Source organism: Schistocerca cancellata, chromosome 5 (genome assembly GCF_023864275.1).
Source record: "Schistocerca cancellata isolate TAMUIC-IGC-003103 chromosome 5, iqSchCanc2.1, whole genome shotgun sequence".
Classification (NCBI taxonomy): domain Eukaryota; kingdom Metazoa; phylum Arthropoda; class Insecta; order Orthoptera; family Acrididae; genus Schistocerca; species Schistocerca cancellata.
The window spans coordinates 570693289-570718190 of NC_064630.1; positions in this window are offsets into that span (position 1 = coordinate 570693289).

Sequence of the window (24902 nt, forward strand, 5' to 3'; positions counted from 1 at the left end):
TGTTTTTCCAGAACTTTGTATCTGTAGTTTCGGCCCTTATGGTTCTCAGCACCTGAAGTCTATGAACCTAACATTACAGCTTAACTGCATTCCAAAATCATTGCATGCTCGTATCACAAGTTTAGAAGTTCAGGGTGAAAAGAAAAAGATTTTTTGCATTGAAAAAAGTTTTCCTTTAATTTTCTGTATTATTTTAAAAGAAAAGCGACTGTATACTTTGTTATATTCTCTTCTTTCTAAATAAGCCACACTCGATTTAGAATTTCGCTAATAATTATCCTGCTAACTTCAAGGGGCGGATGAACAACTTCACTGATGGGTTAATACGGAAGCGTCTGAATGAGAAACCTTAACGAGTTTCCGCGGGGGGAATACAGAATGGAGTCACGGAACTCTATCCCATGTTACCTTTCCGGTTAATTGTGCTTCGTAATGGCTATCACGTGCATTGAGAAGCCTTCTACGTTTACTCGCGGTAATAGGGGAGATCTGTTAAACGTTGAGAGACAATGACTCATCACGTGTGGGCAGTGCCCTTTCCTTTATAGAGACAAGCGCAAAATCTCAGATACAAGTACGTTACGCGAATACAATAAAACAATCACTAGAATGTATGTAATACTCTTTTCTATATCTATTGTATTTTTATTTTGCCTATTTTTTAAAGGTGTTTATTATTTGTTTCGTACAGTGTATCATGGCTTTGGACCCTGTTGCAACTAAATTAGTGTGTAATACTGTTAGCTTTGTTTCACTTTGATGATAATATTTTAAGTTTCAAACCCAAACCCAACAAACGATCTGGGAAATGAAAGAAGTTGAACAACAAGAATATTTGACAGTTTGATAGAAAGTATTTACAGCATGAGTTTCTCTAGTGATAGGGCAATCATCCTCTTATTCATTCTTTCGCAAGAATTCGGGTCTCTTCCGCTTTATAGCTTTACGAACTGGGCTTTTCGGCAGTGAACGATAACAAAAGCGAGTTACAGATGCTTTATTGCTGTTTTACCTTTACGAAGCAGCAAGCTTCCGTTACTCATTGTTGTTTATCATTTTTAACGAGTCCTCCCACTTACAATCTCTCTTATTTATATTGTAAGGTGTGGTATATATACGTCACGATACATTCGTTGTGTCGAGCCATGGTGAGAAACAGCTCGATGACTTCCCAAGACACCTAAACAGCCTCAATGCCAACATAAAACTCACCATTTAGGTAGAAAAAGATCAACAGCTACGCTTCTAGATGTGCTGGTCACGAGGGATGGTGAAAACCTTGGACACAGCGAGTATCGAAAACTGACACACACGAACGGATACCTACACACACTACACCACCTGAGCCAGAAAAGAAGCATTATTAATATGATCGTCATGCGACCAAGACGAATATGTAATCCGCAGCATCTCAGACACGTGATGCAACACCTAGAAAGCGTTATGAGGAACAATGGGTACTCCATCAGTTACACAAGAATTGTCACAGAATCAAACACTCGGCGAAGTGACAGATCGGGAGAAGATATGTCGGACACGGCATTTCTGCCATACATTTCCAGAGTGGCGGACAGAATCAGCCGTAAATTGCGCAAACACGGACTAAAGACTATTTATAAATCGACAAAGAAGATCAAAGGATATCTCAGACCGGCAAAGGAGAAAAGGGACTGACTTTCAATATCAGGAATATTCCGTATACCATGTACATGTGGAAAAGTTTATGTTGGAATGACTGGATGATGAATCAACACCAGGGTCTCCGAACTTAAGCAGAATTGCAGGCTGGGGCAGGTGGTGAAATCGGGCGTGATGGAGCACGCTCTGTGTGAGACCGACCACATAGTGAAATTCGCCAACACGGAAGTTTTTGCAGCATAGAAGAGCTATCACGTCCTCTTGTTCAGGGAAGCTATTGAAATACACAAACATGAAAATAGCTTCAACAAGAAAGAAGAAAGCCTGAAGGTGAACGGATCCTGGATTCCAGTGCTGCAGCGAACGACCATTGCAGGTAGCAAGTGGAGAATCGCAGCGGTAATGGCTACGGAAAAGCACATGAACATTGGAGCGTCAGGTACATATAATCTGCGGCTGTCAGCTCGACTCCAGTCCACCACCGGCAGTGTAGGGTGAAGCTTCTACGATGCCAGCCACTCGAGCTGCCGAAACGTCAGAAAAATCAGAAAACTATCGTCGGCCGAAGAACCCGAGACAAAAGCCAACAGGCAATTTGTTATGCTGTATTTTCGGCAAGTGACGTTTTTGGACTGTGGCTGTGTACAAAATACGAATTGATTCTTACAAAGAATAAAACAGCAGCCATCCTCTCTTAATCGTGCGTGGGAGTGAGTGTGTGTGTGAGTGTGTGTGTGTGTGTGAGTTTGCTATATTTCCAAGGTTCCTCTGAAAACCGAGATATTAAATTCCCTTGCTCAGCGCTCACTTATTGCAGTTTTGCCTTGAAAAAGGCAGGGTGTGCTCCTGTAGCGGCGGTTGTCAACGCCGGACAGCATTCCCTGAAGTTATTTGAAACACTGTATACGCCAGGAGAACTCAGGTCTCAATACAGTTGTAGCTTAGCGTGTTCGATGCTAATTGACACTTCTCAACTTGCTTTTTGCTCATGCGTGCACAAGAGCTAGTAAAACGTTTAACAAAGCCTTGTTTTTTTCATTTCTTTTCTCTCTCTCTCTGTCTTCTGTCTTCTTTGGTACGTGATGCAGTCCGCTAAGAATTCCTCTCCTGTGCTAACCTCTTCATCGAGTAGCATTTGCAATCTACGTGCTCAATTATTTGCTGGATGTATTCCAATCTCTGTCTTGCTCTACAGTTTTTACCCTCTACAACTCCCTGTAGTACAATGGAAGTTATATCCTGATGTCTTAAATGATGTCCTGTCATCCTATCCCTTCTTATTGTCAGTGTTTTCCACATGTTACTCTCCTCTCCGAATCTGCGCAAAAGTTCGTCATTACGTATCTATCAGGCCACCTAATTTTCAACATTATTCTGTAGTACGACTTCTCAAATGTTTCGATTCTCTTCTGTTCCAGTTTTTCCACAGTCCATGTTTCACTGCCACACAATACTGTGCTCCAAACATACATCCTCAGAAATTTCTTCCTCAAATTAAGGCCTATGGTTGATACTAGTAGACCTCTCTTGGCCAAAAATGCCCTTTTTCCCATTGCTAGTCTTCCTTCTGCGTTCTCCTTGCTCCGCCCGTCTTTGGTTATTTTGCTGCCTAGGTAGTAGAATGCCTTTATTTCATCTATTTTGTGACCATAAATCCTGATGTTAAGTTTCTCTTGTTCTCATTTTTACTGCTTCTCATTACTTTCGTCTTTCTTCGATTTACTCTCAGCCCATATTCTGTTCTCATTAGACTGTTCATTCCACTCAGCAGATTATGTAATTCTTCTTCACTTTCACTGAGGATAGCAATGCCATCAACAAATCGTATCATTGTTATCATTTCATCTTGAATCTTAATTCCACTCCTGAACCTTCCTTTTATTTCCTTCATTGCTTCTTCCATGTATAGATTGGACAATAGGGGTGAAAGACTACATTCCTGTCTTACACCCTGTTTAATCCGAATTCATCGTTCTTCGTCTTCCACTCTCGTTATACCCTCTTACCTCTTGTACATATTGTATATTACCCGTCTCTCCCTATAGTTTTCTCATAATTTCCTCAGAATTTCGAACATCCTGCACCATTTGACATTGTCGAACGCTTTTTCCAGGTCGACAAATCCTGTGAACGTGTCCTGATTTTTCTTTAGTCTTTTTTGCATTAGCAACTGATACGTCAGAACTGCCTCTATGGTGCCTTTAGCTTTCGTAAAGCCAAACTGATCGTCGTCTAACATATCCTCAATTCTCTTTTCCATTCTTCTGTATGTTATTCTTGTCAGTAATTCGGATGCACGAGCTGTTAAGCTGATTGTGCGGTAATTTCCCCACTTGTCAGCTCTTGTGATCTTCGACATTGTGTGGGTGACACTTTTCCGAAAGTCGTATGATATATCGCCAGACTCGTACGTTCTACAAACCAACGTGAATAGTCGTTTTGTTGTCACGTATCCAAATGGTTCAAATGGATCTAAGCACTATGGGACTTAACATCTGAGGTCATCAGTCCTCTAGATTTAGAACTACTTAAACCTAACTAATCTAAGGACATCACACACATCCATGCCGGAGGCAGGTTTCGAACCTGCGACCGTAGCAGCAGCGCGGTTCCTGACAGAAGCGCCTAGAACCGCTCTGCCACAGCGGCCGGTTGTCACGTATCTCAATGATTTTAGAAATTCTGTTGGAATGTTATCTATCTCTTCTGCCTTATTTACTCTTAAGTCTTCCAAAGCTCTTTTAAATTTTGATTCTTATACTGGATCCTCTATCTCTTCTCTCATGACATCATACAAGTCTTCCCCTCTCATAGAGTCCTTCAATGCACTCTTTTCCCCTATCCGTTCTCTCCTCTGCATTTAATAGTGGAATTCTCGCTGCACTCTTAATGCTAGCAACCTTGCTTTTAATATCACCGAAAAATGTCTTGAGTTTTCTATATGATGAATCACTCCTTGCGACAATCATTTCTTTTTAGATTTCTTCACATATTTCGTGCAGCCATTTCGCCTTAAATTTCCCCACTTCCTATTTATTTCACTCCTCAGCGACTTGTATTCCCGTATTCCTGAATTTCCTTGAAAATTTTTTTACTTCCTTGTGTCATGGACCAGTTGAAGTATTTCTTCTATTACCCATGGTTTCTTCGCAGTTACCTTCTTTGTATCTATGTTTTTCTTTCCACCTTCTCTGATCTCTTATTAAAGATATTTATTTTTCTTCAAATGGATTGCCTTCTGAGCTATTCATTATTGTAGTATCTATAGCATTAGAGAACTTCAAGCATATTTCTTCGTTCCTCAGTACTTCCGTATCCCACTTCTTTGCGTATTGACTCTTCCTGGCTAATCTCTTAAACTTCAGCTTACTGTTCATCACCACAACATTGTGATCTGAGCCTATATCTGCTCCTGGGTACGCCTTACAATCCGTTATCTGATTTCAGAATCTCTGTGTGAACATGACGTAAGTCTAATAAAATCTTCCCGTATCTCCCGGCCTTTTCCAAGTATACCTCCTCCTCTTGTGATTCTTGAACAGAGTGTTCGCTATTGCTAGCTGACATTTATCACAGAATTCAATCAACCATTCTCCTCTCTCATTCCTAGTACCAAGTCCATATTCTTCCATAATCCTTCCTTCAACTCCTTCCCCTGCAACCGCATTCCAGTCCCACATGACTATTAGATTTTCATCTCCCTTTACGTACTGCATTACCCATTCAATATTCTCATATGCTTTCTCTATCTCTTCATCATCAGCTTGCGACATCGGCATGTATACCTGAAATATTTTTGTCTGTATTAGTTTGCTGTCGATTCTGATAAGAACAACTCTTTCACTGAATTGTGCACAGTAACACAATCTCTGCTCTGTCTTCTTATCCATAACTAATCCTGCTTCTGTTGATGTTTCCCAATACTCATCTGACCAGACATCCTTGCCTTTTTTTCCATTCACATCACTAACTCCAGTACATCTAGATTGAGCCTTTGCATTTCCCTTTTCAGATTCTCTACTACCCTACCACGTTCAAACGCCCCGACTCGTAGAACATCACCCTTTCGTTGGTTATTCAATCTTTTTCTCATGGTCACTTCCCCCTTGATAGTCCCCTCCCGCAGATCCGAATGGGAACTGTTCTGGAATCTTTTGCCAGTGGAGAGATCGTCATGACACTTTTTTCAGTTTGAGGCCACATGTCCTGTGGATACACATTATGTGTCTTTACTGCAGTGGTTCCGATGCCTTCTACATCCTCACGCTGTTGATCATTGCTGGTTCTTCCGGCCTTAGGGGAAGTTTCCCGCCCCAAGGCAGCATTGGCGGCCGAAGACTTCCGGCATGAGAAGTCACCTTCATTCTGTCAACGGCCTTGTAGCCTTGGTAACGGTCTCAGTTTAGTGAGGAAGAGTATCTACAAACTTGGTCTTATCTTCGATATCCAGCAGAAGCCACTCGTTTATAATTAGATCCCGTGGAGTTACCAGATGCGAGGATATAGTCTACTACGTTCCACTCGTTATCGAGAACAGTCCTAGATATTTTCCATGTGATGAATTTCGGGTGATTTATTGGGGCAGTTCAGGCGTGATAGGTCGCCTGAGTGTTCGTCAAACCAGGAAACTGCACGGTGGACGAGAAGTTCCCGGAACGCCTAGTATCGAATGTAAATTGAGTTGATTTATTTTAGCGCAAGTATTTACTTAGGTACTAAGTGACCTGTATATCGGTGTGTTCTCCATCATGCTATAAACACGTTTCCATCTTTTTCTCGACATATTTTGAGCATGTCTGGCGCTATAGTGCGAAATATATCCTCAATAGCATTGCGCAGTTCTTCGTTTGTAGCGTAACGACGAGCAGATACATACTTCTTATTGAGCCCCCATGACGAGTTGTCAGTTGTGGTGAGATCAGCACTTCTTGGTTTACATTTCAAGGGAACTTGTGTTGCTGATGAACCACGACCAATCCACTGTCCTGTAAAGTGTTCATCTAGGAACTCGCGCACTGCAAGAGCGTACTGAGGAAGCGCTCCTTCTTGCGTTATTAAAAGCCGACTGCGAAAACATGTAAACACGAATTCCAACAATTGATTTCAAGAACTGAGAAGGAGTAACATAGGTACCAAACCTGTATAATACACTGATTCTAAACGGGGGCTACAGGGGTGCGGGGAATTCTCGCCCACCCTATATGTATGCACAGACCTGTGAATACGGGTGTTGTCATGTTGGAAGATGGGACTGTCCAAAGCCTATTCATCTTGAAAATGAAGAAGAATGTGCAACTCGTGGTAATTGAGACATGTTTACGATAACTGAATGAGTGGTTCTCAAGTTACAGTAAGAAAATCACCCCAGAACATCACAGAACCACCTTCGATCTGAGATACATTCTCCACATACCGGCGATAAACGCCTCATTGTCCCATCAGTGGATTCCATGCCTTGCGTCACGTGAAACGAGCCATACTCGCGGCTCGCTGGACCACTCTGCAGGTCACCATTCAGTTGCTGTTTAGTTTCTTAGTTGCTTGGATCATTGAAGAAGTGCTATTTAATGTGCCGCTCAGTAACGGTTCCAGTTGCGCCTGAAACAGATTGTCAATCACGAGACGTGACATTCCTCCAGGGTCCATGGCAGCTAGGGTCTGTGTTGTGACAACTATTGCAATAAAAATAAACATGTATGCTCATGGGGCAGGTGATCTGATCTTGTTTGTCAATTTTGCAAAGTGCTACAAGTAAAAAAAGAAAAACATTTCTGCTTACTGTCATAACGCCATAATCTTCAGTTTCCTCTGCAACTATGGACAACGAGGTATCTGGCTTTTCCTGATCAATCAGGAATTCCATTTCTTCAAAGTACGCCATGGTGCTTTCATATACAGTGAAGAGACAAAGAAACTGGTACACCTGCCTAGTATCGTGTAGGGTCCCCGAGAGTATGCAGAAGTGCCGCAATACACTGTGTCATGGACTCGACTAATTTCTGAAGTAGCTCTGGAGGAAATTGACACCATGAAACTTGCAGGGCTATCCATAAATCCGTAGAGTACGAGGGAGTGGAGTTCTCTTCTGAACAGCACGTTGCAAGACATCTCAGATATCCTCAATATTGTTCATAGCCGGGAAGTTTGGTGACCAGCGGAAGGGTTTAAACTCAGAAGAGTGTTCCTGGAGCCACTCTCGTAGCAATTCTGGACGTGTGGGGTGTCGCTATGTCCTGCTGGAATTGCCCAAGTCCGTCGGAATGCACAATGGACATGAATGGATGCAGATGATCAGACAGAATGCTTACGTATTTGTCATCTATCAGAGTCGTATCTAGACGTTATCAGGCGTCCCATATAACTCCAACTGCACACGGCCCACAACATTACAGAGACTTCACCAACTTGAATAGTCCTCTGCTGCCATGCAGAGTCCATGGATTAGTAAGGTTGTCTCCATACCCGTACACGTCCATCCGTTCGATACAATTTGAAACGAAACTCATCCGACCAGGCAACATGTTTTCAGTCAAATGTCGATGTTTCAAGGGGTCGGGCGAGGCATGAAGCTTTCCGGCGGGCAGGCATCAAGGGTACACGACTGGACCTTCGACTCCAAAAGTCCGTATCGATGATGTCTCGTTGAATGGTTCGCACGCTGACACTTGTTGATGGTCCATATTGAAATTTTCAGCAATTTGCGGAGGGGTTGCACTTCTGACTTCTGTCGCGTCGAACGATTCTCGTCAGTCGTCGTTGGTCCCGTTCTTGCAGGATCTTTTTCCGGCTGCAGCAATGTCGGAGATTTGATGATTTACCGGTTTCCTCATATTCACGGTTCACCCGTGAAATGGTCGTACGGGAAACTCCCTACTTCATCGCTACCTCGGAGATGCCGTGTCCCATCTCTCGTGCACCGACTATAACACCATGTTCAACCTCACTTAAATCTTGATAATCTGGCATTATAGCAGCGGTAACCGATCTAATATTCGCGCCAGACACTTGTCTTATATAGGCCTTTTATATACCTCCGTATTTGAACATGCATGTCTATACCGATTTTTTTGGTGCTTTAATGTACGTCTTCCAGCCGACTTCCGTTTTTTTTTGTCATTCATGTTTCCAGTTCTTTGTGGGAATTCATTCGCAGAGAATTGAATTTGTCTCGGTCTCGGCACGGACAGTAGTGTATTCCGCAATGCCATATATACACGGTACAATATACTGTGCTGCACAAAGTATTGAATGAACGTCAACATTTACAAAGCTCTGCAGTCGTCTTCAGTATATTGTGCAAATCATCAACACCGACCTCGGACGGTCACTATTAAATACGGGGTGGTGCACGATAGGTGTTAGAAAATATTTGTCTGCTGTGGTTTAATTTACGCCGTAAGTAATTCTCCTTGCGATATTTTTGTATTGTAGCTCTAAAACTTGTATAGCTCACTCATCGATGTCCCCCTTTCAGAATGGAAGAACTAACAAATAGCAACATACGGAATGTGCATTTCTCGCTGCGACCTGCTGGAGCACCGCCGTTCCGTTTTTCGTCCGCAACTTGGGCAACCAAGTGCACTTGCGCCCGACCACAAGGTGGCCAAACCTGTTGCTGGAGTAAAGGCACGCCGCAACATGAGCCAGATGAACTAGCAGAAGCAACGCAACCGTGAGGAAAATTCAGACGAGAAGACAACTTCCAACACGCCAGGAAGAAGTAGGAAAGGGGTGATCCGCTCACCCCACAACACACCGGAGTACGAAGCTCCGTGAATTTGCGTAGCGTAGCCGTTCCATATTCGGTCCGCTCCGGTTCTGGGTGTTCGCTCTGCGGTCCGCGCCCGTCGGACCTGCTCCCGAACGTTCCATCTTCGTTCCGGAGAGCCTGGCACTCTGACTGGGGTCGATTTTTTATATCCACGCCTTCAGTTCTTTTATTCACGGAGTGCTGCAGCTGTCCCCGTTGCTCCTTTAACAGTTCCAGAGCAGAATCCCAGGCTCTGCTTAGTTGGTACCCCACGTCGCGGTTCATGAGATTGTCAATTACTTTTATCGCTATCGATTCCCTTATGACACTGTCCCAAAACCTGGGTGTCTGTGCCAGAATCTTGGTTTCATCATAATTCATGCCATGATCTAGTCCTAGACAGTGTTCAACAATGGCTGATTTCGTCACCTGTCTTAATTGGGTGTGCCTTTGATGTTCCTTGCACCCGATATCCACTGTTCTTGTCGTCTGGCCGACGTAGGACATGCCACATTGACAAAGTATATTGTAAATGCCTGGTTTCCGTAACCCTAGGTCGTCTTTAACATTTCCCACCAGTCCCACGATCTTGCTGGTTGGACAAAAAACACACATGATGTTGTGTTTACGGTGGATCCTACTGATTCAGGCAGAAATAGAACGAGCATAGGGCAGATACGCAACCTTCTTTGCTTCATCTTGCTCTGCTTCTGGAATCTGTGGTGTAGTGACTGGCTGGAGTGTCATCTCAATTTGTTTTTTAGTATATCCATTTTTGCAGAACACTGCTTTAAGATGCCCTATTTCCGTCGGTAGACTCTCTTGGTCTGACAGGATACGTGTTCTATGGACCAATGTCTTAAGGACCCCGTTCTTCAGCACAGGGTGGTGACAGCTGCTGGCCTGCAGATATAAATCAGTGTGTGTGGGTGTTCGATACACACTGTGGCCAATTGATCCATCTGCTTTCCTTTTAACTAGTAAATACAGAAACGGCAGATGGGTATTCTTCTCCAGTTCTACGGCGAACTTGATATTTGGGTGGCAGGAGTTAAGATGGTCAAGGAACTCATTGAGCCTGTCCTTCCCATGAGGCCAGATCACGAAGGTTGAAACGTCCCCTTAGAAAAATTCTACATGACTGTGCTTAAACTGACACACAATATTTTTGGCGCAACGCAATCTGACTTTGAAAAATCCCTACAAAAGAACGGCCCTGACTAACATTAACCTATACGTTTCACAAATCACTTACCTCACAAAAATCTTCGTTACTCGAACTACTGCAATACAGCGAGCGCCACTACTGCCAGCTAAGTAAAAGATTCAAACTACTAAAGGCACTAACTACTGATAGGCATAGTTAGCAAACGAAAGATTTTGATAGAGAACAAACAATGTATTTACCTTAGTAGTGTTGAAAAATCATAATATACATAGCAGTTCATAATATCCAGTATTACAAATTTCAAAACTCCGCCATCTCTCTCCCCACATCCACCACTGCTGGCGGCTCACCTCCAGCTGTGCAACGCTACGCGCTGTTCACATCCAGCTGCCGCTGCCCAACACTACAATGGCAGACAACAATGCAAACTAGCCACAGACTGCACACAGCACAGCCAGTGATTTTCATACAGAGCGCTACGTAACGTTGCCAATAAGAAAACATAAACAGCCTACTTACATAGCCCCCATGCTCCCCACAAAAAATTTTACGAATTGTTTTGGGCACTGGCCAATACAGATTTGAAAAAATTTTTCATAATTACAGTAAGAAAGATATAAAATGCACACACTTATTAATACAATGTTGGTCAAAAGCTAAAATTTTCTCACAGTCCATAAAGACAGTCCTGATCATTCATCACAGTAAAACTGCCGTTTCTTTTCTCAAAGTCTGAGCAGTAAAAGACAATGCACATGTAAGTAGTGGATTTCCATGCAGTCTTGAAGAAGTAGTGTTGTCCATCCAAAGGAAAGACAGTGCTGACTCTTGACATCCAGATAGGTAATGGGCCACAACAGAGCAAACCCACAGCATAGTCAGTCGAAGTTTTGAAGAATAATGGTAGGTAGGTCATCACAGAGCAGACCCACTGTAGTCCTAGTAGAGAGTATGGTATTGGTGGGCCACCAGAGGTGCAGACCCACTGCAGTCCTTGTAGAAATAATGGTATTGGTGGGCCATCAGAGATGCAGACCCACTGTAGTCCTTGTAGAGACGGCCAGCAGCCATCTGTTGCGACTGTGCAGGTGCACAATCACCATAGAAGAGTCTTGTACTATATAGCAGGTTCATAAACCACCACTTGTGCACTCACAAAGTTTTTGGAATTGTCCTTAGAACCAGCAATGCTGTTAACCAGTCCCTTGCTGACTTATCAACACACGTGGGAGCACTAACAGTCCTCTTTTTTTTTTTTTTACATATTGTGCATATACTATGACCAACAGAAATGTGTGCAGTGAAATTAATGCTTACAAGTTACTTAATTTGCTGAACTGGTGTCAATTACAATATTATAACATGAGAATACAATAACAAAGGTACAAAATTTATCATTAAAGAACATAACAATACAGATAACATTTGTGGTAATGCGGGCTTTACAAAAGAATTGAACTAACATATACATCAGTGTTACAGGAATTATGACATAAGTAAATACATAAAAGATCAGAATAACTTTTGAAACATCAACTTCATACATGAGCATTAAAACAAAACAGAATAAATAATGTCTAAGCATCTTTACAAGGTAAATAACATATTATCAGAAAAAATCTACAACATAAATCTTATTAGCTAAACACATACAGACAGGAAAAAGACAAATACACAAGGGTACACAAATACATAGAGGGATAACACAAAAGGAAAGGACAGGGTTTGTTTTACTGCAGTATTTTGCATGGAGATCTCCCTTCGTTCATCATTATTCCCAAAAAGTCCTATCTAAGCCTGCTTTCTGTATTCTATTCATCCTCTTTTAAAATAATTATTCTTCATTGTACAGTACCTTTCCTTTTACAAACTTTTTTCGTATAACTTCTCAATGTATTTCTTCCAATTCATCATAACTCGTTCTCTAATATAGCCTACCCCATCTTAAGCTAACTTAAATCTACTGAGCTCAGATGCTAAACTAAGGGACGAGGCAATGCATCAGCACAAAACAATTAACACAAACAGCAATGACAAAATATGCAAATTGGCAAAGCAAGCAGCAGTAAATCTAAATTAACAGAGAAAATGTGACATTACAACTAATATGAGTCAATGTGCAGCAACAAGAAAAATAAATCAGTAGTAAAACTGGCTTAACAGAGTAATACAAAGTGAAATTCAGTAGCACTATGCCTGGCACACAGCAGCAGCAAATTCAATAACTTATACCTAAACATAACAAAGCTCAAGCAGAAAAAATAGTACACTAAAGACAACAATGAAGATAAGGAAATGTCTATTCACATCTTAATGTCTATGTAATTAAAGTGGTGCACCAGAAGAAGTTATTCTACCAAAAATTACCAAGTACGTGAAAAGAAAATTCTGTATGCAATTCCTGTGAAGGGAAATGTCTTTTTGTGCTCCTTCTTTTTTTTAAGTACATCATAAAGTTATTATTTACTGGATCTGTAGGCATAAAATATTTATATTAGTACATCTATAAAATTTTATTTTAACCAATGCTGCAGTGCAGCTAGAAACTAGATATTAAACAAAATGAGCAATCTCTCAACTAGAAAGACAATAGATGTAAAATGTTTCTCATAATTTCATTAGGCATTTTAGTAAATATCATAAATTAAGTGCTCCACAGTGTAATCATATGTTTCCAAGTTTGAGCGTGTCGTATTTGTGATGCTTTCTACAAAGAAATGTCAATAGCGAGGATAATGACCTCCTTTTTTCTTCACCTGTGCCTCTGAAAGGCACACACTAATGGCTTTTTTCCAGGCGACTGTCACGCAGCTGGGTACTTACAGTGCATTATGTCAAGGTGACCTACCTTCCTTACCGAAATATTTACGACAGCAGTTTCCGCTACAGTAACAGTCTCATATAAAAATTTTCACAGGTCGAAAATTTGCGTTACAAATGAGTAGTAACAAAATCCTATAAATATAACAGTGTCCAAAAGTTTTCGCTGACATTGTGGTACATTCACGCATTTACAACATATCATAACTCTTAAAGTACGATTCTTGGTTTCCAACATCTTTTTTCACAAATCAGAGTCCCTAACCACTACTCATTATTCCTTACCTTATTACTCATATACATATTGGTCAACAATTCTTCAATATTTCATCATAATAAATACATAGCATAATCAAATTCCTTATATAGCATCAGCTTATTGATGATAACCATACCTCAACAGCATAAAACACATCATCGTCGTAATAATAACATCATAACACCTCAGTCAAATCTCAAAATCGTTGTAGCTTTCTGCAATAATGTCAAAACCTAAAAAAAAAATCTCTGCTCATTTCAATAGTGTCATCTACCTCAAATGTACTTTAAAAATCATGATCCCATACCAAATATATCATTCAAAGCTCTCATAATATCACAATGGTTCCGAAAAAATATGAACATTTCGCAAGGTACAGACAAAATACAATTTCATAAGTGTGAAGTTATCCAACTGTGTAATTACGTAAACATCTGTCACTGATGTAGTAAAATAAATGTTTGTCTCTCTCAGTTAAATGATCAGATAGCTGTGTAATTTATGTGTTAGAGAAATATGGTACCGATGTGTAAAGTTGTATAAGCAAATACCATATTAGCTAGGGCTCCTTGTGCTTGCCACACACATGGTACACAAAGTAAGCATGTACCCCCTGAGGATTAATGTAATTATACCCTAAGGTGTTACAGATTACAGCAATGGAATGAAATGTATCACAGAAAACTTTCTTTGTAATTGAAACATCTTGAAAAATAAATGGTTTAAGTACAAAATTAATCACTCAAATACGTGTACTGTAGTGCTGAATGTGCATCTTGCTGTAAGATAATTCTGTGGAAGTGTCGTAGTTATCGTCCTCAGTAAGCAAAGTTCTGCTGAAGTCAATGTACTTACCTCATCATAAACGAAAGTGAAATGCTTTGGGTATAGATATCGTAGTTATTACGTACCTTAAAGTGATCAAGAAAGTACTAAAAGGCTACCTCATTGTAGCCATACAACAAAAGTTACTACTAAAACATGTTTTAGTTTCCAGAATAATACAGAAAAACTGTGCAGATATAAAACAGATACACCGCAAAAGCAACAATGTAAATTGTGTCACATATTAGTAGTGTCGTGATATAATCGTGTAGCTGTCAAAGAAACCAAATACTAAGTCATCTTTAATCTCACAGAAAGTACTTCAAATAAAGAATGCCTTTTCAACTAAACCATAATGTTGCATTACAATCTCATTAGCAGTACCTGTATATGTTCTAAGTGTGAAAGCCTTATAGTCGTTACATAATCATGCAACTAACAAGCAAGAATGTACACACGCAATAACACTGTGTCGTCTGTTCACTATAACAATGCATTCGTAATTACTGTCTAAATATGTTCCCTAGGTTCTAGACTGGATAGTTTATTTTAAAACATAGTTGCATGTTAACAGTTTGTAAGTGTGACAAAGAGTACTAGTAACGTGAAGTGAAAAATTTTATAGCAAAGACTAAGTTAAAAAGCAGTTTATCTTTCAATAAACGGTTTTACATGTGAAATGTGGTGCAATCCTTTACTCTTCCTAGTACGTGGAATTCAACTTGCACGCAATTATCATGCGGTATACGTCGGTAAGGAATGCTAAAATTTTTCTCAAGGTTAGCGTCTATGTGATTTTTCTCTGAGCCAGCCGGCGCACGTGGCTGCCTGCGGTGCGAGTCATTGTCTGTCTCTTTGTTGGCGCACATCGTTATTAGGATTAGGAGACCTAACTTCTAGAAATTCACCTTGTTGAGAGGGCCCTGCCCTGTTTCAATCCCGCCAGTTCTGATGCAATTCAGGTCTGTCGTTACGATTATATCGTCTGTCGTCATATCGGTAGATTCCATAATTTCTTTCTTGTCGGTCACGTGGTGGAGAGTTTCTCCCTGAATCGTAACTGCGCACTGAACTGTTGCGTCTGAAGTTATTCTGTCTCCCTTGGTAATAATTGTTTTGATTCCCATATTGTCTGTTTCTATGGTTAACTCTGTCATATTAATTACTACGGAAGTGCGATCTTTCTCTGTAACTATTATTCTGCCAACGGTTGTCATACGGGTGGTGTCTGTTTTGGTCACGATTTACGTTGTAAGAATAGCCTTGTCGAGTCCAGTTATTATTTCTGTCATCGTGGAATTGTGACAGATGTGATCTGTAATTGTTGTGCTCCTGTTTTCGCGTTCCGCGGTTGTCAGTGTCAATTTCCAGTTCTTGTAATAGTCCCTGAAAAGCTTCAATGTCGTCTTTGCAACGTCCTGCCAAAATAGTATGTCGTAAAGGTTCAGGCAATTTGATTAAGCAAATGCGGATGAGTTCTGAGGGGCTGTAAGGGTTTGACAGGTACTGATTCTTGTGCAACATGTCTTCAAAATATTTCACAAGACTGGAAAATTCCGATTGTTCGAAATGTTTCATCATTATGATGCTATGTTTTACTCGGTCTTGTGTAGCTGGAGACCAATACGCTGAGAGGAAGGCAAGATAAAATTCTCCTTCACTGTGACAATCATGAATGACCGATCGCATTCTTACAGCTGGTTCATTCTCTTAATAGCCACACATAAATTCTAATCTGTGCTCTAATGACCAGTTGGGAGGAAAACAATGAGAGAATTGATGAAGCCATGCTTGTGGATGAATGTCGTTGTCAGAATTCTTAAATGTTTTGAATTTACATGTAGTAATGAACAGCATATAGTGAAAATCATCGTCTCGGCGAGTCGCATATCGGTCATTGTTACGTCGTTTCGGCGGTTCCATCTCAAAATTCGGTGCACCTTGCAATTGCTTTCATAATTTCCGAAATGCCCTGTGCTATTATTTTGCGGCTGTTCCGTATTTCTATGTCCCTCTTCCCGTAGTGGAGTGCGAGTGTCCTCTGAAATATGTAATTCTTGTATTACCTGTGTCAACTGATCTTGTACTTCCCGGATTTCTCTTTGGTGTTGCGTATTAATTTGATTCTGATTTTGTTTGAATTTCCTAAGTTTTTTTTCGTATTCTTCTGTGTCATTAAAGACTACCGGTCTTGTGTCATTCAGATTATCATCTACCTTCGTAGATAAATTGTTTAGCTGATCCGAAAGTTCGAATACTTTCTCTGATAATGAACTAATTTCCTCCATGTGTCTTTCTGAACCAATTTTCAGAGTATCTACTGTGTCCTGTAAGTTTTCCTGAGTTTCTGCAGGTAGCGTAACCGAATCGGTAGATGCAACTGAGTCAATTTTAGCCCGCAAGGTCTCGTGATTTTCATGAACAACAGTTTGCAGTTCTTTTACGGCTGCTTCGTGATTCTGTAATGCATCTTCATGCCGCGAAAAAATAGGTTGAAAATGCTCACAAATTTGTGTTTTTACGTCATTACAGACTTTTTGACGTTTCGATTCGATGTTATGTTGTTAAGTTGTAGAAAAGTTTCCGCTACCAGTCACAATAAAAGGTTATTTATTTGTCACACGACCGGTTTCGGGCTTGTGCCCATCTTCAGGTGTTTATACATTCATGCACATGTTTATATTGCTGGAGATCAATAAAGATGAAGTATCATTATTATAGTTACGCTGTGGTGACAGTTTTTCCACTTAGTTACTCACTTATTGTCATTTTCACGTCCATATTTCAATTTTATAAAGTTTAGCTGCATATTTCACTATTACGATGTGTACTCGTGAAATACACTGTGTTTACAAACAAACATGTGGGCTGTGGTCAAAGAACACTGACATATGGACGTGAAAATGATAATAAGTGTGTAACTAAGTGGAGAAACTGTCACCACAGCGTAACTATAATAATGATGCTTCATCGTTATTGATCTCCAGCAATATAAACATGTACATGAATGTATAAACACCTGAGGATGGGCGCAAGCTCGAAACCGGTCGTGTGACAAATAAATAACGTTTTATTGTGTCTGGTAGCCGAAATTTTTCTGCAACCTATAAAGGAACAGTCACGGAGTTCAACAGCATCCACTATGGATAAAATTCATAGAATGTAATAATCCCAATTCCAAAGAAAGCAGGTGCCGACAGGTGTGACAATTACCGAACTATCAGTTTAATAAGTCACAGCTGTAAAGTACTAACACGAATCCTTTACAGAAGCATGGAAAAAGTCTTAGAAGCGGACCGCGGGGAAGATCAGGTTGGATTCCAGAGAAATGCACGTGAGGCAATACTGACCTTGCGACTTCTCATAGAAGATAGATTAAGGGAGGCAAATCTACATCACAGCATTTGAAAATGTTGACTGGAATACTCTCTCCGTATTCTAAAGGTGGCAGGGATAAAATACAGGGAGGGAAAGGCTACTGACAATTCGTATAGAAACCAGATGAGTGTCACGAAAGGGAAGCAGTGGTTGAGAAGGGAGTGAGACAGTGTTGTAGCCTATCCCCGATGTTACGGAATCTGTATATTGAGCAAGCAATAAGGAAAACTAAAGGAAAATTTGGAGTAGGAATTAAAGTCCATGGAGAAGAAATAAAAACTTGACATTGTAATTCTGTCAGAGACAGCAAAGGACTTGGAAGAGCTATTGAATGGAATGGACAATGTCTTGAATGGAGGATATAAGACGAACATCAAAAAAAGGAAAACGAGGATAATGGAATGTAGTTGAATTAAATCGGATGATGCTGAGGGAGTCAGATAAGGAAACGAGACACTTAAAGTAGTAGGTGAGTTTTGTTATTTGGGAAGCAAAATAACTGATGATGGTCGAGGTATGGAGGATATAAAATGCAGGCTAGCGATGGCAAGGAAAGCGTTTCTGAAGAAGAGAAATTTATTAACATCGAGTATCAATTTCGTCAATAAGTTTTTTCTGAAAGTATTTGTATGGGGTGTAGCCATGTATGGAAGTGAAACTTGGTCGATAAACAGTTTAGACAAGAAGAGAAAAGAAGCTTTTGAGATGTGCTGCTATAGAAGAATGCTGAAGATTAGATGAGTAGATTACGTAACTAATGAGGAAGTACTGTACAGAGTGGGGTAAAAGAGAAATTTGTAGTACTGCCTGACTAGAAGAAGGATAGGTTGGTAGGACACATTCTGAGACATCAAGGGATCACCAGTTCAGTACTAGAAGGAAGCGTGTTATGTAAAAATCGTAGAGGAGACGAAGAGTCCGCAGCTCGTGGTCGTGCGGTAGCGTTCTCGCTTCCCACGCCCGGTTTCCCGCGTTCGATTCCCGGCGGGGTCCGGGATTTTCTCTGCCTCGTGATGACTGGGTGTTGTGTGATGTCCTTAGGTTAGTTAGGCTTCAGTAGTTCTAAGTTCTAGGGGACTGGTGACCATAGACGTTAAGTCCCATAGTGCTCAGAGCCATTTGAACCATTTTTTTGGAGACCAAAAGATGAATACAGTAAACAGATTCAGAAGGGTGTAGGTTGCAGCAGTTAGTCGGAAATGAAGAGGCTTGTACAGGATAGAGTAACAATGAGAGCTATATTAAACCAGTCTTTGGAGTGAAGACCACAGCATACTCAGTATTTCTGCAGGTGACTTCCAACGACTTGTTGAATCCATGCCAAGTCGAGTTGCTGCACTATTCTGGGCAAAAGTAGGTCTTACACGATATTAGAAGGTATCCGACGAGTTTTGTCACCTCAGTGTAGTCCGCTCTGGACAGCTGCCAATCAGTAATGTGAATAACGTACTGTCACATGGCTGACGTCTGCATCTCATTTGAATGTCCTTCGCAATATAGAGATGGCTGAACTTTCATCCTGTAAAGATATGAAGCGTAACAGCTATGACCCAAATGGATGTGCCTTGTGGTAATGGCGTACAGTCTATATAGCTTCATCTGTGAAAAGCAGGTTTTTTTGCGGAACCCTAGGCTCTTTTGATATACTCGTATAACATTGTCCTTCCGACTGTAGTGAGATCTGCCGCATCTGTAGACATGCGTGAAAGACTTGCTTCTTTACACCAACAACGATATCCATTTGCGGTAGACGAGTGTAGTGAAGTTGGCCATCAGTTACACTACGTTTCGCCAGGTGCCCCACCATCACGTCATTTGATACACCAAAGTGATCGTTAATCCCAGTGAATATTGAACGTGTACGGGTCCCTTCAGTTGGGTACGAGTTGTACGCCATTGTTTCTACGAGGGTTGTCTTTTAAGTAAGGGCCGTTCGCGCGTTTAGTCCCGTAGTTTGCGCGGACGCCGCAACAAGCCACTATGCCACTTGCCGGCATCCTTCCCGTTCACACTGATGCAAGTTGCAGCTCTGTAGCTGACGTGTACGCATCGCTGTGCTACTTTATAATGTTTACGATTATTGAATCACCCGCCGCGTGTGAGATACGGTCAGAGATACGTTTTTTGACCGCGAGAAGCCTATTAGCTGCAGAAATTCATCGTCAGTTAACAGAAGTTTATGGCTTGAATGCAATGAGTGAAGGTAAAGTGCGCCAATGGGTTAGAGAGTTTAAAAATGGCCTTCAAAACGTCCATGACGAAGAACGCTCAGGCCGGGCCTCTGTGATCACTGACGATTTGGTGGCTGTAGTCGAAACAAAGATTCGTGAGGACAGAAGATTCACAATTTCCACTCTTTCTTTGGAATTTCCACAAGTTTCAAGATCGGTTTTGTACAAAATTGTGTCTGAAAACCTAAACTTTAAGAAACTGTGTTCTCGGTGGGTACCCAGACTCCTCACAGAGGACCACAAAGGGAAGAGATCTGCCACTTCATTGGACTCTTTGATTCGTTACGAGGAAGAAGGGGATGACATGTTGAGTCAAATTGTCACTGGAGATGAAACATGGGTATCCCATATCACTCCCGAAAGCAAGCGACAATCGATGGAATGGCGACACACAACCTCACCCGTCAAGGTCAAAACCAAACAGACGCTGTCAAAGCGCAAGATTATGGCAACTGTGTTCTGGGACCGGCGCGGTGTTTTGCTAGTGGACTTTATGCCACGAGGAACGACAATCAACTCAGATGCCTACTGTGCAACTCTAAAGAAGCTCTGCAGAGCAATTCAAAACAAAAGGAGCGGCATGCTGACAAAAGGAGTTTTGCTCCTGCACGATAACGCTAGGCCTCACACCTCTCAAAAGACTCGGGATTTGATTGATTCTTTTGGCCGGGAAGTTTTGGACCATGCACCATACAGCCCCGACCTTGGTCCTAGCGATTTTCACCTTTTCCGGTACCTGAAACACCATCTTGGCGGGCAGCGCTTCAATGACGACGATGAAATGAAAGCGGCCGTGAACTCTTAGCTGTCGGAGCAGGCGGCCGAATTCTTTGAAGAGGGAATTAAAAACTTAGTTGTACGGTATGACAAGTGCTTAAATAAACAAGGCAACTATGTAGAAAAATAGGTAAAAGTGTGTAGAATCAGAAAATAAAAGTTTTTTACAAAAGTATTTGTATCTTTTTTTTTAAATAAAAACGGCCCTTACTTAGAAAACAACTCTCGTAGACACGTTACCGAGCAGTGGTTAGCACACTGGACTCGCATTTGGGAGGACGACTTTGCAAAGCCGCGTCCGGCCTTCCTGATTTAGGTTTTCCGTGATTGCCCTAAATCGGTTCAGGCAAATTCCGGGATGGTTCCTTTGAAAGGGGAACGGCCGATATCCTTTCCCATCCTTTCCCGATCCGAGCTTGTGCTCCGTCTATAATGACCCCGTTGTCGACGGGACGTTATTCTTCTCCTCCTCTTCCTCCTCCTCTACACACGTTAGACAGCCTGCGTTGACATATCAACAAATCGGACAAATTAATCACGATGTGGTCTGGAGTACTTCCAAACACGATGTCTCCTTTCTGTCACGTCGATCCACTGGTTCCATATCCGACTGATACGGGCATGCCGCTGCCACGACGTACGAGGTGTGTGAGAAAATTAATGAGACTGACTTTTATCTATGAAAGTTTTTATTTTTTCAGACAGCAATGTTGTACCCTTCAAATTTGGTCTGTTCGGCACTATACAGTCTTGGTAGCAGCGCTAAAAGGCTTCAACTGGCAAAGCCCTTAAGAGGTCGATCACACTCTTTTGAAAGTTCTCCAGACTTAAAAAATAACGTCCTTTTAAGAGATTTTTCAATTTATGAGAAAGAAGAAACTCACAAGAACTCATGTCAAGTGAATAGAGGGGCTGTGGAGCAACAGGAATGCCTCTTAAGGCCAAAAATTCTTTGATGGAAGTGGTTGCGTGACACGGAAGGTAGTCGTGCTACAGCACCCACTTGTCTGCCGTGTCTGGTCTCACTCGATTCACCATTTTCCTGAGCCTTTCAAGGACCTATTTGTAAAACACAGTTTTGTTATCATTGCGAAACGTCTGTCGGATCTCACGAGAGTATGCACACATCCGGTTTTCGTCGGCTTTTGAAGTTGAAGGTCTTGCTGAGTGAGGTTCATCTTCAGTGTGTTCTCGGCCTTCCAAAAATTATTTCTGCCAGTGAAAAACTTACGCCCGTCATGAGGAATTTTCTACATAGGCCTGTTTCAACATTTCGAAGGTCACGGTAGCGGATTCCCCAAATTTAACATAAAACGTAAAGGCACAACATTTCTCTAAATTCCGCTGTTCCATTTTCGTACCATACAACAAAAACAGTGTGGTACCACACAATTGTGTATCAAGGTTGGTAGTGGAATGGCAAATTTCCGTCTGACGCCGACAGTGGTAGCGCGGGATCTGGCGGAACCAATGGTGCGCGCCCACTGGCCATGCTTCCAGTGATACCAGTCTACAAACGCCCTCCGCTGCCTCGATGTAGGACGGTCGGCGGCAGCCATCGATCCACTTGCTCTTGAAACTCCTTTTCTATGACACCATCATTCATGCTTAATATAGCAAGCCTCATCCTTGTTGACATTGTGTTAACTGAATTATTTATAATGACTGTTCTTAGGTGTTGCGAAACAACTCAAATCACTTAAGAAAGGCAAGTCTTCCGTTCCAGATGGTATACCAATCAGGTTCCTTTCAGAGTATGCAGGCGCAATAGCGCCTTTCTTAGCAATCATATACAACCGCTCACTTGACGAAAGGTCTGTTCCTAAAGACTGGAAAGTAGCACAGGTCACACTAATATTCAAGAAAGGAAATAGGAGTAACCCATTGAATTACAGACCCATGTCACTGACCTCAACTTACTGTAGGATTTTGGAACATATACTGCACTCGAACATTATGAATCACCTTGAAGAAAATGACTTATTGATACATAACCAACACGGATTCAGAAAATGTCGTTCTTGTGCAACGCAGCCAGCTCTTTATTCCCACGAAGTAATGAGTGCTGTCGACAAGGGATCTCAGATCGATTCCATATTCCTAGATTTCCAGAAGGCTTTTGATACCGTTCCTCACAAGCATCTATTAATCAAATTGCGTGCATATGGAGTATCGTCTCAGTTGTGGGACTGGATTCGTGATTTCCTCTCAGAGAGGTCACAGTTCGTAGTGACAGACGGTAAATCATCGAGTAGCACAGAAGTGATATCTGGCGTTCCGCAAGGTAGCGTCATAGGCCCTCTGCTGTTCCTGATTTACGTAAATGGTCTAGGTGATAATCTGAGAAGCCCCGTTAGATTGTTTGCAGAAGACGCTGTAATTTACCGTCTAGTAAAATCATCAGACGATCAATTCCAATTATAAAATGATCTAGAGAGAATTTCTGTATGGTGCGAAAAGTGGCAATTGGCACTAAACAAAGAGAAGTGCGAGGTCATCCACATGGATACTAAAAGATATCCGATAAATTTTGGGTATACGATAATTCCCACAAATCTAAGGGCTGTCAATGCGACTAAATACCTAGGAATTAGAATCACGAGCAACTTGAATTGGAAAGACCACATAGATAATATTGTGGGGAAGGCGAAACAAAGACTGCGCTGTGAGAGTGTCACTAAAATGATACGCGAGTTGGTGAGGCAGCCACTGAAACAAAGGCTGTTTTCTTTGCGGCGAGAAGATGCGACAAACCCAGTAAACAGACAGCCTACATTACACTTGTCCGTCCTCTGCTGGAAAATTGCTGCGCGTTGTGGGGTCCTTACCATGTAGGATTGACGGAGGACATCGAAAAAGTGCAAAGAAGTGCAGCTCGTTTCGTGTTATTGCGCAATAGGGGTGAGAGTGTCACTAAAATGATACGCGAGTTGGTGAGGCAGCCACTGAAACAAAGGCTGTTTTCTTTGCGGCGAGATCTACACTCCTGGAAATTGAAATAAGAACACCGTGAATTCCCTGTCCCAGGAAGGGGAAACTTTATTGACACATTCCTGGGGTCAGATACATCACATGATCACACTGACAGAACCACAGGCACATAGACACAGGCAACAGAGCATGCACAAAGTCGGCACTAGTACAGTGTATATCCACCTTTCGCAGCAATGCAGGCTGCTATTCTCCCATGGAGACGATCGTAGAGATGCTGGATGTAGTCCTGTGGAACGGCTTGCCATGCCATTTCCACCTGGCGCCTCAGTTGGACCAGCGTTCGTGCTGGACGTGCAGACCGCGTGAGACGACGCTTCATCCAGTCCCCAACATGCTCAATGGGGGACAGATCCGGAGATCTTGTTGGCCAGGGTAGTTGACTTACACCTTCTAGAGCACGTTGGGTGGCACGGGATACATGCGGACGTGCATTGTCCTGTTGGAACAGCAAGTTCCCTTGCCGGTCTAGGAATGGTAGAACGATGGGTTCGATGACGGTTTGGATGTACCGTGCACTATTCAGTGTCCCCTCGACGATCACCAGTGGTGTACGGCCAGTGTAGGAGATCGCTCCCCACACCATGATGCCGGGTGTTGGCCCTGTGTGCCTCGGTCGTATGCAGTTCTGATTGTGGCGCTCACCTGCACGGCGCCAAACACGCATACGACCATCATTGGCACCAAGGCAGAAGCGACTCTCATCGCTGAAGACGACACGTCTCCATTCGTCCCTCCATTCACGCCTGTCGCGACACCACTGGAGGCGGGCTGCACGATGTTGGGGCGTGAGCGGAAGACGGCCTAACGGTGTGCGGGACCGTAGCCCAGCTTCATGGAGACGGTTGCGAATGGTCCTCGCCGATACCCCAGGAGCAACAGTGTCCCTAATTTGCTGGGAAGTGGCGGTGCGGTCCCCTACGGCACTGCGTAGGATCCTACGGTCTTGGCGTGCATCCGTGCGTCGCTGCGGTCCAGTCCCAGGTCGACGGGCACGTGCACCTTCCGCCGACCACTGGCGACAACATCGATGTACTGTGGAGACCTCACGCCCCACGTGTTGAG